We start from the raw sequence: 17,500 nt of genomic DNA, 5'->3' as shown, positions 1-17,500 counted from the left end.
CTTTGATGCGTCGTTGTGTAGTTCACACATAAAGATTGCCGATCACCAGCTGATTTTCCCCCGATCACAGCCCGACCTGTCGGCGAGCTCGTTAACTTGCAAATCGGGTTTAAATCGGGCTTAAAATCCTGTAGTGTGACGTTTCCATTAGGCGTATTTTCAATTCACAATTTCAATTTGCTCAATTTGAAGGGTAATGGAAACGTGCCTCACTCACACACTCTCGCCCATATACACACACACACACACTCTCACACAGACACTCTCTCTAACACGTACACACACTCTCATGTGTGTTGTGCGTGACACAATGTTAAACACGGCACTCAGGTTAAAGTAATATCAACCTCTATAAAACACCCACTCACTAACAAAAAGCTCTCTGCGTTTGTAAAAAAATAATAATAATTTGCTTCATTTTTTTATGTCCACAAAAGGAGATTCTGTCAGGTTTAACTCATTTCTGGGTACAAATTTGTCCCGAACATAGTGACGTACAAACACACACGTGTTCTGTGTTCAACATAGGGCTGGACGATTAATCGAAAAGAAATTGAAACCGAAATTCAGAAACTAACCAACGTAATTTTCCCATGTCGGCTATTTCAGTTTTTTAATCCTATTAATACTGTATTTTCCCCTTAAAAACATAGGTTACACTTTATTTTAAGGTGTCCTTGTTACAGTGTAATTATACATTTAAGTACTGAGTAATATTTATTAACTACATGTACTTACTATATGGTTAGGGTTAGGATTATGGTTTGGCTTAAGGTTACTTACAGTAGGTAGTCAACCAGAATGTCGCGGTAATGCCGCAGCTGCAAATACAAATCAGTCAGATGAGACACTCGTTCGTCAAATCACCAGCAGGTGGCGCAAAGGAACGGTTAACACCGTGGCAACGTGACGTTTTTACTTGTGAATGAAGATAAAATATAATGAAATAAATTACTAGTTTAATAACAATAATAATATAGCATTATAACATTAAATCTGAACTAATTATTCTAAATGCTTAAAGTTTCAGCTATTTGACTACAGTTAGAGTGAAATATAGGCTACAATGACGGCAGCGCTTTAAGAGTGCTACGTTTTACTGTACAGTATTAACCACTATTTGAGGTGTGCATATTTATTTTGTCAAAATTACAGTCACAGATAAAATGTTTGAAACTTAAATTTAATAATTCAATGTTTATTAAATGCTCTTTTTATGACACATATTCCGGTGTAAACAGACCTTACCTCATCATGACACAGCGAAAAATATAATGTTTGTGATTTAAAGAAATTGTAGATTACTTTAAAAAAAAAAAAAATGTTCCTTCATATTAGTATAAATGTTGCACAGTATTTATTCGTTCCCGCGATTTAACAAAAAAATTAAGAAACTAGAAAAATTGTTTCATCTTATAGGAAAAACATGGAAATTTAAACCAAAGGGACAAATTAGAATCCTCATGTTTAAGCTAAACTAAAACGACTGATTAATAAAACATTTCTTGTGAGTCACATTCAACACAATACAACCTAAGAGTTTTGTAATTTAATGAGATCTTTATTAGGCTATATATATCCATTTAAATGCTCTTTTGTGAAACTGAAATTTGCTCAGAACAGCAAATATGACTCATTTCTCTGAATGACTGCAGAGAGCAAACACCTGGTTCACAACATTCGTTTCCAAATGCAGAAATAAAATGCAGTTTATAGCTTTGCCCCCCAAACGTTATGGGCTCCAACTCGGTTAACTCATTGTTGATTTTTCTGAAGTTAATAACGTTACGTGACTATTCACGAGCTGTTTTAATTACAGTATAAATGCTTGGAAATAATAGGTTATTTAACATTTTCAAGTTCATTCATTGTCGCAATAAGCTTTTTGCTTTGTTTTATTATAACACAAAGTCTCAGCCTTCTGTCAATTTTAAGATAAAATACAAACAATAAATGTGTTTTACGCTCTTTTATTTGTAGTGAGATAACTATATTCACCTCAGTTCAAGCGGCATGTGAATCAATATTTTCCTCTTTCATATTTGCAGCACAAAATAAACATGATTAAATATTTGAATGCATACTGGAAAAAAATCCGAACAATTTAATACAAACGAATGTCTCATGAAATCGATCAATTAGAGTTTCAAAAAATGTCAATAAGCCTACGCTTTATTGCTGTTTTTTGTGTTAAATGTGAAGAATGACAGGTTGGATGCCACAGACTTTTTTTTTTTGGCGGAGTATAGGTGTAATTTAACTTCACGCAATATAACATGATTTTATTATCGTAATTTTGACTTTATTCTTAAAATATTATGACGTTAATCTTATTTTTTTTAGTTAGTTATTTTTCAGCGTGACACTAAAAGACCGCTGTAGGCTATTTGTACTTCATGCAAACACAATCCTGGCACAGCGGCCCCAAAAAAAAAAAATAGTAACGAGATATTTGAATTATTAATAAACTAGTGTTTTCTGAGTCAGTTTGGCAAAGATGAAGTTGACGATCCTGACTCGCCATCCCTTCATTGGACACGACTTTAGAGAGAAATGCATCTTTACGGATTACGAGTTTTTAATTTTTGATTTGAATTATTTCGTTTTAAAGTAGTCATTGATAGCATTCTATGGATATATTTATAATTTGAGGCAAGTATTTGCTGAGTTTCGGTTCAGTTTTTGTGAAGCATTCCTGCTCAAGATCGAGACAGCAGAAAGCCACCCTGTTTGTTTTCTTTATTTTACAAAAGCACAGCGTTTTGTTGATATTGTGAGTGAACACAAATAATAGTAGACCCTTTGCAGTCCCGAATAATGTATACTCTTACATTTATGAGGAAAAATGACGGCGTATTTTATTTTTTATTAAGAAAAAAATTTTTTATTGATCGCGCTGGGGCCTCCATGTCCTTCAAAGCTTTCTTCAGCTTCCACTCTTCGCACAAACGATTATATGAGGAAAAATGACGGCGTATTTTATTTTTTATTAAGAAAAAAAATTTTTATTGATCGCGCTGGGGCCTCCATGTCCTTCAAAGCTTTCTTCAGCTTCCACTCTTCGCACAATATTTATCAAGCACAGCGTTTTGTTGATATTGTGAGTGAACACAAATAATAGTAGACCCTTTGCAGTCCCGAATAATGTATACTCTTACATTTATGAGGAAAAATGACGGCGTATTTTATTTTTTATTAAGAAAAAAATTTTTTATTGATCGCGCTGGGGCCTCCATGTCCTTCAAAGCTTTCTTCAGCTTCCACTCTTCGCACAAACGATTATATATTTATCACACATTTATCTTAATTTTTTTAATTTATATTGTGAAATGCATGAAGTTGTTTATGTCTCAAATCGTGTTGATTTGAGAAGGCTAAACTGATCAAACATATGCTCGACTCACTGTCTGGCGCTGGCCTCTTGATATTTAAAAAAAACAAAAACTTGAATTTAACAAACATAAAATGTTCCAATCATATTTCTAAATTAACGTAATAAAGAAACGAAACGAAATATAACCACTTTCCCATTAATGGCTGCAACAGCAGCTGTGTAATGGGGAAGAGAGAGTCTCGGGTCGGACTCGGGTGGAGAATTCTGATAAGCAGTTGGACAAGGGCCGGGCCCGTGCAGGGCTCTATATTCATTCCCTTGTTTCAATAAATGTCCCCCTCGGCGCGGCGGGCCCCCAATCTGCCTGGGCCCATATGCACCGGCATACCCAGACGCTACGCCCCGATCTATAGGACTCATAGTGAAAGTAAAGACGTTAATGTATTAACACGCTTTGGTTCCTATTTTAGAACGACTTTAGAAAGTCATTGTCGCTTTAGTTAAAACGAAAAATTAATTTGGGTTTTATTATAAATTATATGATAACTAGTGCTTCTCTGTCGCGTGCACGGACAAGCAGTTGGAAAAGGGTTCTGTACTTCTGGGCCACTCACGGAAAGTGGATTCGTGATTGAGTGGTGCAGCGTTGGTCAACAGTTTCAAGGCGGTTCAGCGACACGGGTTCAAATCCAGAGCAAATCTGCTTTTTTTGAGATGTGTGTGTGTGTGTATTCTGCAGTTCTAAAACATTGATTTAATGTTATACACCGTAATTGTTATGCTTACATTTAGGCAGAAACTTTTCAATTAAAATTATTATGAAGTGAAATGAATGACTAGCCATTCTCTTGCTTTGCGGACACAAAGACTAGCAAAGTTAATTCGTAGTCGAGTTCGTGGTCAGCAGGATCATTGGCATGGATAAACTTGAATTATTATTATGGCTCGAGCACCGATGGTGTGAGGACCCTATTGGAATTGCTCCTTTTCTTCTTCTTCTTCTTCTCCAAAATAAATCGCATTTTTGAGGGCCTAAACATGCTCAAAAACTCACAAAACTTTGCACACGCGTCAGAGGTGGCGAAAATTTACGTCTGATATGGGTTTCAGAATTAGGTGTGGTAAAATGGCTCGATATCGCCACCTATAAAATTTCAACGGAGTGTGCCTCGAGCTACGTTTCACGTACATGTACGAAACTCTGTAGACACATGTAACACACCAATACCTACAAAAAAGTCTCTTGGTACAAAATCCGAAACCCAACAGGAAGTCCGTTATTTTGAATTTCCTGTACGATTTTTGTGCAGTTTTTGCCATTTCCAAGCCTCGTACTTTAACGAACAGGAAGTTGCTGTAACTCAGGCAAGCCATGTCCGATCTGCCCCAAACTTCACACGTTTGATAGGAGTTCAGTCCTGAACAAATACCCATGCCCGTATTCAGTTAGTCATAGTGCCACCTGCTGGCAACAGGAATTTTGGCACATATAAATGACTGACATATTCCTCCTATATTTACCACTTTAGATGCATGTTGCCCATCGTTCGCTGTTTTCCTAAAGCCACCGGGTGGCAGTGAGCCCGGGTGCGAGGGCCCTTTCATCCCTGCTTGCAGCTTTAATTAGAACTTTATTTTTTGTTTATTAATGCAGAAATGTATGTGTATTCTACAGTTGAAAACACACATGCTTAATGTTACACCATAATTACTTTTAGATAGAACATGTCTATTTTACATTAAGCAAAAAAGCAGTGTGACTGAATTTTCATTTGTGTAATTCCAGTTGGAGGGGGTTGAGGTTTGGGACAGTTGAGCTCCATCGTGGGGGCTGCAAAGGCGTGAATCGCTGCTCTTTCATATGGAGAGTGTCTGATGGCTCACGAGCGTTTCAAACTGAGAGCAGATTTAGGCAAAGTGTTACACTGCAACAACTATTTTGGCAATACAAAAGTAAAAACATATCGCAATAATAAAAAGACTGCATTGTTAATTTTACCTCAGATTGCACAGGGAATACACTCTAAATACAATGGGTTAAAACAACTCAATTTGGGCTATTTTTAACCCAAGGGCTGGGTAAATATAGGACAGAACACATTATTTCAGCATCCGATTAATCTTGATCAACAACAACAACGTTTCACTCATTGCTGAAAATGCTGACATGTTTTTTTTTTTTTTTTCCTGTTTAATCTTGATCAACAACAACTAATGATCATGCAGCGAATTGGAGCGGCATGTGTCTGTTAGATCATTTTAAAACCTCAAATAGCCTTCAATTTATAGGTTATAACTGCATCTGTCTCGGATGTAGACTGGTGAAGATTTATTTTAATGCGGATTCCAAACTCTAGTTAACCTATAAATGTGCAATATTTTTGGTCCATATTCAAGTGTTTTTGCTCATGCATGGCAGAGGCGCCCGCGCGACCACTTGCATTTTTTCCTGATAATGAAACAACTTAAAATCAGTTTGAAACTGATTTTATTTATGTAAACTCAAAATAACAACAAAACGTTGTGCTTTTGTAAAATAATGAAAATAAACAGGCTTTCTGCCGTCTCCGTGAACTGGAGCGCGTCTCAAAAAAAGAACCAAAACTCAGCGTGTGGCTGTCTCACATACAGTACAAGAAAAATATATCTATACAAAGCTTGAAATATCTACATTTTAATGAACCAATTCAAAACGAAATCAAATACTCCCTGATTATGTAATCTGTATCAAGGTTGCATTTTGTCCAGGCTACTGTGGAGATGAGAGTCAGCACTGTAAATTTAATCTCGCAGTCGACAAGAAAACATTCGTTTATTAATAATAAATAATTAAAATGTCGCCTTTTCCTATACATTCATAATCATTTGGCTACTTTTGCCTGTGCTTTGTGGCAAACTTTATGCGTGTGCTTGAGCGCGGAATATATTAAAGCTCATTATGGATTAGTAGTTGATTTAATATAAATGTGTGATTAGTTGAATAATGGCTTAAACGAACGACTACGACTACGACTTCTATGTTAAAGTTTTTAAAGCATTTTATACGCGTTTCCATAGTCGCGTCCACATTGATTTTTCCTCTGAAACACAAAAACCTCCATTTGGCAAATATTGTTGCTTCTGGTTTGTGCATTATAAATTACAGAACATCTACAAAATACGTCGTCTCCCAAAAACTATTTTTTGTCACGTCCGTAAGGCATGTGTATTTCCCTAATCTAAAATATAAAACAGGTTTATAGACTGATATTTTCTGATGTCTGGACTCTATTTTCAGAGGTTAGAAAATTAGGTTTAGAAAAATTTTCAATTTTCAGCTGAAAGTTTTAGTACCCCTTTATTAGTACTATTTCTACTAAATACTATTTAGTTATATAATGTCTTTGTTGAATAATGAGAGAACTTGTGAGTTTAAACTTAAAGACGTTTTATTAATTTGTCCAGTATTTATAGTTTCATTGTTTTGGCTAAATCGTGGCCAGGTTTTATTTATTCGTTTCTTGTTTAATAATGGGAAAGAAATAATACAATGTGCTCACAAGGAAGGAATTAATAATAAAAAAAAAAAAAGTTCAACGATTTCTTAATTGGGGCATGTCATGTGCAGCAGTAGTCTACTGTAGTTCTCTGTCCTGTTAAATAAGGACGGATAACAAAGTATGTCCGTGACATGTAGAAATTATAATGTTTATTGTAGGAATTATTAAATGTACATTTCAAACATTTGTATTTGTGACAAATATTAAGTAATGTGACACTGACATTAGAATATCCACATTAAATATGCTTCCACTTTTAATGCTCCAATACAAAGTAAACTACCTTTTTTTTATTTTATGGTAATGTAACATGACTTTCAATAATATAAATAATACTGCACACCTGTTAAATGTGTAAATTTAAAATACAGTGTATTGTGTAACAGACAGTCCCTCCAGGATTCTGTGATCGCTGAATTAATCGCAAAATCAAGCAAACTCCGCAATTTTCGCAAGAGCTCGCAAATTTTCATAATTGCCGCAGATTTTGGGCTTAGACGCGTCATCTCTGTGAAATCTTGTGAGACATCTCTGTGAAATCTTGTGAGAAGCATCAAATTCAGCGCAGAATTCTGTTAAAGCTACAGATATCAGAACAAACGCCACTGATGTGGAAACCAGGAAAAACATTGTTCAACAAACACACATCACCACCGTTCACCATGGATTTAACAGTAAAACTACAGGAACAACTAATGTTTTCGAGTGCCTGACACAACTTTTCCCAGCACTTCAGAGCTTTAGTATTACCGAATTTGAAAGTTATTTTTAATGTGATGACATTATTTGTTCATCCTTCATAGGTTGCCCCATTTATAAAACTAAAAGTTTCATAATGTATAAAGCAAAGACTTATTTAAAATTAAAAAAGACATTAAATTACCTCTAGTAGATGGCTGCAGAGAAGTACTTATTAGCCATTTCCACTCCCCAATATATATTTTTTTGTATTTATTAAATTATATTTAGACATTATGAATGACAGTAATAAAAGTAAATTTTATCTGCATCTCAACTACCCAGACAGCACAAGTACATCTGTAAGACGTCTGCTAAAGATCTGGGAAGCATCTGCTGTGTAACGTCTGATAAACGTCTCAGAATGCATTCTAATAAATGTCTATTTGACATCTGACAGGAGACGTCTTCGAGACGTATTGCAGATGAGCAAACACTCTCAAAAATACATCTTGCGTATGTAAATGCAGACATCAAATAGACCTCTCCGAGATGTACATGTGTGATGAAGTGCTTTACTGTCAGCTGCTGGAGCCAGCTTCTGTAGATCTTAACAGCACTGCTGCTGGTGTCTCAAATGTTAGTCTGGAGCCCTACAGTGGCTCTCGAAGTCAGAGACGTCATAACAATGTTAGAAGAATGTTGACTGACATTTACCAGTATATGCTGCTTGAGTTCGTTCTGAATAGGCCTAACAAACGCACTAAAGTACTAAATTTGCTTCTGTGAATTATTTTAACTAGTTTATCTTAGATTATAGACCAACTGCAACCAATTTATCCACTAACGCAGCCATCAACGAGCCCATTGGCAGAGTGCAATGCAATACGCGAGGCAATGTTCTCAAACGCGTTCACGTTCTAACTTTTCAAAGTCTGGGGTTAAAGCGCCACCTAGCTGTAAAAGGCTGCAAATACACATTTTTAATGTTGCCGCTGCGGCAACAAGTATTATTCTGGACGAGTACCATCTGTAAATGTAATTATGCATAATTAGTTGTTATAATAATAGTAAGTACATGTAACGTGTAACAAGGGCACCTTAAAATAAAGTGTTACCAAAGCATACTACCATAACCGTAGTAGAGGCTGCACGGATGTGACCATTGCGCTCGTGTCTTTTGCAGCGTCTCGCTCGTAAGTGGTGTGTTTAAAGAATTTAAACTTTTACATGCTGCGCCGTTCATCAATGTCAGTTCCAAAACAGTGGACCAATCAGAAGACCCCGGAGGCGGGGCAAGCGTTGCAAGATTTTATCTGCATCTCAACTACCCAGACAGCACAAGTACATCTGTAAGACGTCTGCTAAAGATCTGGGAAGCATCTGCTGTGTAACGTCTGATAAACGTCTCAGAATGCATTCTAATAAATGTCTATTTGACATCTGACAGGAGACGTCTTCGAGACGTATTGCAGATGAGCAAACACTCTCAAAAATACATCTTGCGTATGTAAACGCAGACATCAAATAGACCTCTCCGAGATGTACATGTGTGATGAAGTGCTTTACTGTCAGCTGCTGGAGCCAGCTTCTGTAGATCTTAACAGCACTGCTGCTGGTGTCTCAAATGTTAGTCTGGAGCCCTACAGTGGCTCTCGAAGTCAGAGACGTCATAACAATGTTAGAAGAATGTTGACTGACATTTACCAGTATATGCTGCTTGAGTTCGTTCTGAATAGGCCTAACAAACGCACTAAAGTACTAAATTTGCTTCTGTGAATTATTTTAACTAGTTTATCTTAGATTATAGACCAACTGCAACCAATTTATCCACTAACGCAGCCATCAACGAGCCCATTGGCAGAGTGCAATGCAATACGCGAGGCAATGTTCTCAAACGCGTTCACGTTCTAACTTTTCAAAGTCTGGGGTTAAAGCGCCACCTAGCTGTAAAAGGCTGCAAATACACATTTTTAATGTTGCCGCTGCGGCAACAAGTATTATTCTGGACGAGTACCATCTGTAAATGTAATTATGCATAATTAGTTGTTATAATAATAGTAAGTACATGTAACGTGTAACAAGGGCACCTTAAAATAAAGTGTTACCAAAGCATACTACCATAACCGTAGTAGAGGCTGCACGGATGTGACCATTGCGCTCGTGTCTTTTGCAGCGTCTCGCTCGTAAGTGGTGTGTTTAAAGAATTTAAACTTTTACATGCTGCGCCGTTCATCAATGTCAGTTCCAAAACAGTGGACCAATCAGAAGACCCCGGAGGCGGGGCAAGCGTTGCAAGCTTTTGTTTACAGTAGCAGGTTGGCGTGGCAACTTTTGTATTTGATGGCAGCATGGCGGAGTAGGCAAAAAAACATTCCTGAGCGCTGCGTCTCGCGGTCTTAGACACAAAGATGTGTTCTGTGTGAATGGCCAGAAAGAACCTAGAGTAAATACTTAAACATATAGAGTGACAGGACAAGATCACCGAGATCACATGACAATATTTAAAATGTATTTTGTTTGCAAGAAATGCTGGTTATTTTCTACTTTTGACATGGCAATATTCATTTATTTTGTTTGCAAAAAAATGAAAGATAAGAAATGCACTCTTTCATTAGAAAATAAATATCCCACCTTTAATAGTTGAGTAGCTATATTTACAGTACAAACCTTTAATGAACTATGAGGGCAAAAAATAAATAAATAAAATAATCGTTCAATAATCGTAATCAAGGTGAAGTGTTCAATTAATCGAGGTTTTGATTTTAGGTCATATCGGCCAGCCCTAGTTCAACACTGATCTGAGATGATGCTTCATGAATCAGTGTGTTGATTTACTGCTCACTGCTGTGTGTTTGTGTTGTCCGGTGGGGGTTTCACTAAGGTCCTGTACAGCGGTGGAGGGTTTAATGTGGCCATCATGCCTCTGTGTTTGCCCTGCTTCAATCCTGAAGCTGCGGTCAGACTGACTTGATCATGTGATCTCTGGTCTGTGGTCAGCTGATTCTGCCGGATCTGGCCGTGCTGCGCATCGCTGTGTACGACGACAACAACAAGCTGATCGGTCAGAGGATCCTGCCGCTGGACGGACTGCAGGCCGGTTACCGACACATCTCGCTGCGCAATGAGGGAAACAAGCCGCTGTCGCTGCCCACCGTCTTCTGCAACATCGTCCTGAAGACATACGTGCCAGATGGCTTCGGCGGTGAGCACACACATACACACACACACACACACACACACACTCAGTCACAGACTCACACACGCACACACACACACACACAGACACACACTCACACACACACACACGCACGTGTTCATGTAGATCACACCTGTGGCTGCGCTGACAGTAGCCGGGTTTCCATCCAAAGTTGCGAATTTAACTTATGAGCAAAATCTCAGTTGTATTTTTGTCTCATGGGGGCTGATATCAGTGTGATTGTGTGTTTCTGTCATGTTTTCCAGCCATCGTTGATGCTCTTTCTGATCCAAAGAAGTTCCTCACCATCGCAGAGAAACGTGCCGACCAGATGCGAGCTCTCGGGATTGAAACGGTGCGGTTAGTGTTGAGTCTCTGAAGTGTGTGTGTGAGTGTGTTTGTGTGTGTATCTGTGTATCTGTGTGTATCTCTGTGTGTGTGTGTGTGTGTCACACACACTCTCTCTCTCACACACACACACACACACACGCACACATGCATGTACACACACACACACACACGATCACAATATAACACAAAGCTAAAGAGACTATATTTGGATATTTAAAATTAGTTCATGAAGGTTATGAATAATTCAGCAAGTATTTGTATCATACAATTTGCATCATTGAAGTTGTTTGTTTCTTCTGTTTCCAGATAATTCTGCCATTGTGAATCAGGTGAACATTGAAGATTTGAAGCAGATGAAGGTAAAACATTCATATACACAGTATTGGATTATTTTGCACCAGTGCTGGTGATGAAACGCTGCATTATTGGGTTCTTGTCACGATGTCAATAATCAAAACATAAAGTCTGATTCATTATTGTTAGTCAGTTTGTTCAGGATTCACTGATTCGTTTTGATTTCTGCATTTCACTCTTTGTAGTTTCGCTGGTTGTAAAGTGTCTTTTTGGAAAGAATAAACCTCATAAATCCCACAAATCTCTTTTCTCTAGACCTTCATTAAACTGATGAAGAAGCAGCAGAAGGAACTGAACACACTAAAGAAACGACACGCTAAGGTCAGTGACACTGTCAGACCATCATTAGAACGCTGTTTCTTTCTGGAAGGATTCCTGTCCGCCGATGAAATGATGAACGCGTCTTCTGCTCGCAGGAACACAACGCCATGCAGAAATCACACTGCACGCAGGTGGACAAAATAGTGGCTCAGCATGACAAGGAGAAGTTCACGCTGGAGAAGCTGCTGGAGAAGGCCATCAAGAAGAGAGGGTGAGTGAAGCATGATGGGAATGATGGGAAACATCATCTCAGTCATTCAGTCCTGATGTTATTGTTCTCTGTTTTAGTGAAAACAACTGCTCCGAGTTAAAGAAGGAGACTGCCATAAAGGTTGAGATGCTCACGACAGACCATAAAGAAAAGGTACGGAAGAAAATCCCATCATGCTTTGTGTCTTATAACTTTCTCGCCCATGGAGCATTTGGCCATATAACACACAACAATGACATAATCACATGCTCTGTTCTGACTGGCTTTAGCACGTTTTCAGGAATCAGTATAAGAATAAGCTTCAGTAGGTTTGTTTACATGCCCTAATTTTCATAAATAATTCCGAACTGATTTCAGTTTTTGAAAGTTCTGTTTATATGAAGCTTAAACTTTACAGTCTGATTCTCATGTTCGTTTTCAAGTGCATTACCTGAATTCCGAACAAAACTTGAGCGCATGCAAAACCACTGTGAAAATGTCACTGGAGCTCCTGCCAATGTAATTGTTTTAAATGACATCTAACAGAAACAAAATGACTTTTGATTGATCAGATTTGATCGGCAGTTAATCAAATCCTAAATGTTCTAGATATTTCTAGTTATGCATCAGTCTAGATCCTGTGCTTTAGATCTTTCTGAAGACACTTGAAGTCATGACTGACCGCTGATGTACTGATGGAAACTCCAGCCGTCTGTGTTTGAATGGTTTTTATTCACAATAGAGTTTGTCAGCAAGTGTGTCTGTTGTGCTGGTGTTCCTTCCTCTCAGGTGAAGGACATGGTGGCGCAGCACACTAAAGAGTGGTCAGAGATGATCAACTGTCACAGCACAGAGGAACAGGAAATGAAGGACGCCCATGTGACGCAGCAGTGTGAGCTCCTCAGGAAGCTGCTGGCCAGCGTTCAGGAGCAGCAGACACTGCAGCTCAAGCTCATCCACGAGCGGTGAGAGACACGACCGACACACGTGTGTTCACTGTACGCTAAACTACCATCACTACCATGACTATCATAACTGTCATCAGTATCATCACTATTGCCACAACCATCACTATCGTCACTACTGTCACTATCATCACTATGATCACCATCGTCACTGTTATCACTGTCATCACTATCGTCACTATTGCCACAACCATCACTATCGTCACTACCATCACTGTCATCACTATCATCACTACCATTACTGTCATCACTATCGTCACTGTTATCACTGTCATCACTGTCATCACTATCACTACCATCACTATAATCACTGTCATCACTATCGTCACTGTTATCACTATCATCACTATCACTATCATCCCTGTCATCACTATCGTCACTGTTATGACTATTATCACTGTCATCACTATCGTTACTACCATCACTGTTATCACTGTCATCACTACCATCACTGTCATCACTATCATCACTGTCATCACTACCATCACTACCATCACTGTCATCACTATGATCACTATCATCACTGTTATCACTATCGTCACTGTTATCACTGTCATTACCATCACTGTCATCACTATCATCACTGATATGACTATCATCACTGTCATCACTACCGTCACTACCATCACTATTATCACTGTCATCACTATAATCACTGTTATCACTGTCATCACTGTCGTCACTATCACCACAACCATCACAGTCATCACTATAATTGCTACCATCGCTATCGTCACTATAATCGCTACCATCATTATCATCACTATAATCGCTACCATCACTATCATCACTATAATCGCTACCATCACTATCGCCACAACCATCACTATCGCCACAACCATCACTATCGTCACTACCATCACTATCATCACTACCATCACTATCATCACTACCATCACTCATCACTATCATCACTATAATCGCTACCATCACTATCATCGCTATCATCACTATAAACGCTACCATCACTGTCATCATTATAATCGCTACCATCACTATATCACTATAATCGCCACCATCATCATCACTACCCTCACTATCATCATTATAATCGCTACCATCGCTATCATCACTACCATCACTATCATCATTATAATCGGCACCATCACTATCATCACTACCCTCACAATCATCATTATAATCGCTACCATCACTATCATTATAATCGCTACCATCACTATCATCACTACCATCACTATCATCATTATAAACGCTACCATCACTACCATCACTATCATCACTACCCTCACAATCATCATTATAAACGCTACCACTATCATCATTATAATCGCTACCATCATTATCATCACTACCATCACTATCATCATTATAATCGCTACCATCACTATAATCACTACCATCACTATCATCATTACATCACTAAATGTCACTGTCATCACTATCTCACTATCGTCACTGCCGTCAGTATCATCACTATCATCATTACCATTTGTTTTCTAGGTATACTCAGCTCTAAAATATTTTATCAGCACATTGCACTTATATTCGAAGTAGTGAATTAGCAAAAATTGGTCCTGAAGCAAATTGAAAATCTGTGAATGGAATCGACCTGTTTGTATTGTTTGTTCATGACTAGAGCAGTGAGTGTAGTGTGTACTACGGTTGAGCGTAGTATGCTAATATGTGCTGAATCTGATTAACACACGACACTCATGAATATATTCATCTTGGCCAGTATTCTCCTCTTTATAATGCTGATGTGGTGTCTCATTAGGATAGAGATACGAGGCAGGCTGCCATAATTAACAGGCATTAATGTTGCACGAGTCTCTGTAAGTCCAGGACAAGAGCGGCCCATCTATTCAGCTCAAGAGTCTTTATTAATTACACTGATAATTCCCCTCGCGTAAACCCGTTCTCCGTTTGTTCTGCATCCGTATCTCCATGAGAAAGAGCCGTGACCCTTGAGCATGAGATGATGTTTCATATTCATAACTGATTCTCTGGACTGTGTTCTGAACATGTCTGTATTGTGATCGATCAACAGGCAAAGCAAAGAGATGAAGGGCAATCAGGCGAAGATGTCGATGGAGAATAGCAAAGCCATCAGCCAGGACAAGAGCATCAAAAACAAGGCGGAGCGCGAGAGGTGCGACATGACACACGGACGGCGCAGTGTGATTAATAAATCGTCGTTTGTCACAGTTTAATAAGTTCGGTGTGTTTGTGTTGCAGGAGAGTTCGGGAGCTGAACAGCAGCAACACCAAAAAGTTCCTGGAGGAGAGAAAAAGGGTTGGTTGATGGTCTTTAGTCTTAGCTGATGCTTTCGGCTCCGTTCTGTGAAGAATGGTTTTTGTTCAAGAGGTTGATGCAGTATAATTGCATTTGTCACAAGATGATTTTGTATTCGAGTTGCTTTACAATTAATCTAAGGAGTAAACACAATCCCAAAATCAAAAGACAGACTTTCTGCGGGTCTTAACTCTTTCCCCGCCAAAAAAGGAATTTTCCTGGTTTCCGTGTTCTCGCTGTTATACGCTAGGGGGCGTTATTACACATCTCCTGAATGAGTCCAGAATCACTCGATCAAAAACACAGACGAGGAAGACGCAGAAACCAGCAATCTCATATGTAAGCATATTCACATGAAAAATAATGCGATCATCAACACTAACAGCATATAAATGAAAACTGCCTAATGTTCTCGAGTGAAATGTGGATCCAGAAAGAGGTAAAGGACTGTGAAGCTTTGGGAGCGCTGATGGAAGCCATCTACTGCAGCTTTGCTTTGATAATATTACTGAATATGACCCAGATATAGTCTTTGATACAAATGCGATTTTCTCAGCTTTTTGCTCAAAATGTTGCTTTTTATGAAACCTACCCACATACAAGTGTTGATAAAAAAAAAGAATGCTTGAAGCTAGAATAAAACAGATTTTTTTGTTTGAAAGTAGAGGGTCTGATCTTTATTTTGATGTGTTGCATGTTCATACAACAAAATATTCCGGGGGCCATGAAATTTTAGTGAAAATCAGCAAAAACGCTGGCGGTGGCTGCCAACTTTTAAAAAAAACGCTGGCGGGGAAAGAGTAAGGCCTAAAAAGGTCTTAAATCAGAGCAGAAAGTCTGAAACTCATGAAGTCACGGCAGTAAATGTTGCACACACTGCAAAAAGCAAATCTCTTCCTCAGTATTTCTGTCTTGTTTTCCAGTACAAATATCTAAACATCCTTAAATCAAGATACATTTACTGGAGATGCAGAATGAAGATATGAAGTCTTGTTTTCTGAGAAAACTATAATCATAAACTAATTTTGATTTATTTCTCAGAAAACAAGACTTCATATCTTCATTCTGCATCTCCAGTAAATGTGTCTTGGTTTGAGGATCTTTAGACATTAGCACTGGAAAACAAGACAGAAATACTGAGGAAGAGCATCAGTTTTTTGTAGTTTAATCAGAAGGTCCAGTAAAAGTTATTTCCATACTCAGAGGTATTGTTTTTGTGAAATGAATTAAATGGTAATGAATATCTGTAGGATATCTCAAGATACTGAAGCCTATTTCTTGAGATTAGGAGTTTCTGCAGCAATGTGTTTTTTTTTTTTTTTCATTTTAGAAGTCTGAAATGATGCAGTAGTCAAGTCACATTTATTTCTACAGCGCTTTATACATTGCAGATTGTTTCAACGCAGCTTCACAGAGATAAACAGTAAAATAACAGTTCTAATGTTGCAGAATGATTGTGATTCTCTTGTGATGTTCCTCACTTGTGAAAGGCTTCAGATGAAAGCATCTGTTAAATGATTGTTAAGCTAGTAGTTCTCACTGATGTGCATGCGGTTGAATCCTGTTGAAGATGATGATGACGTTCTTCTTCCTCAGCTGGCCATGAAGCAGGCGAAGGAGCTGGAGCAGCTGCAGAAATCTCAGCGCGAGCAGCTGGACAAACTCGAGAAGTTCAACGAGCAGGTAAAGCTCAGGCCGCTCACAGAGCCGGGGAGTTCAGAAGAGCGCTGCCCCTCCCTTGATTTCATTTGATTTGTGCTTTGTCCTCATTACTCATATTCTGTACACGTGACGTCCGAAGCCATGCCTTGAATATGATTTGCCTTTTCTTTGAACAGCTTTTGAAATCACATCATGCAAACAGTCAGACTCAAGGTAGGCTCACGCATTGCTCTCCTCTTTCTTCAGTTTTCTCCATCTGTCTCCTTTCTGTCTTTACTAAACAGAGCTTTACTCAATGACAGATATTAGAGACTCTCGGGATCTGAACTAAATAAAGAATCAAAACGACAAGTAATCGGTGTATGGCTGAACACTGTGTAACAACGATAACACAGACTACTGCGGTAAACCTAATGACAACTTGACTGATGAAGTTCAGACTATTAATAATGTCAGTAGTGTTCGGACAGACTGTAAATGAGCACTGAACACATTCACTGTGACGTGCTGAACGCTGCTCAGCTATTGGCCATTTGTTATGAAGTCCCGCCCATTTGACAACTCGCCCAATCATCATAGAGAAGCCAGACAGCAGTCGACCAGTCATTGAGCTCCATTTCAAATCAAACTCATGCTGCTGTGATAGACGGGAC

At 38.5% G+C, this 17,500-nt stretch overlaps 1 pseudogene; it reads left to right on the top strand.

Moving 5' to 3' along the window:
* Nucleotides 1-17,500, top strand: part of LOC107704369 (1-phosphatidylinositol 4,5-bisphosphate phosphodiesterase beta-4-like) — a 56,681-nt pseudogene that overhangs the window by 33,253 nt on the left and 5,928 nt on the right.

The sequence above is a fragment of the Sinocyclocheilus anshuiensis genome, unplaced genomic scaffold (assembly GCF_001515605.1).
Source record: "Sinocyclocheilus anshuiensis isolate Anshui unplaced genomic scaffold, SAMN03320099.WGS_v1.1 scaffold1115, whole genome shotgun sequence".
NCBI lineage: Eukaryota > Metazoa > Chordata > Actinopteri > Cypriniformes > Cyprinidae > Sinocyclocheilus > Sinocyclocheilus anshuiensis.
Note: the sequence above shows the minus strand (reverse complement) of the source record. Positions and strands in the feature narration are given on the sequence as shown.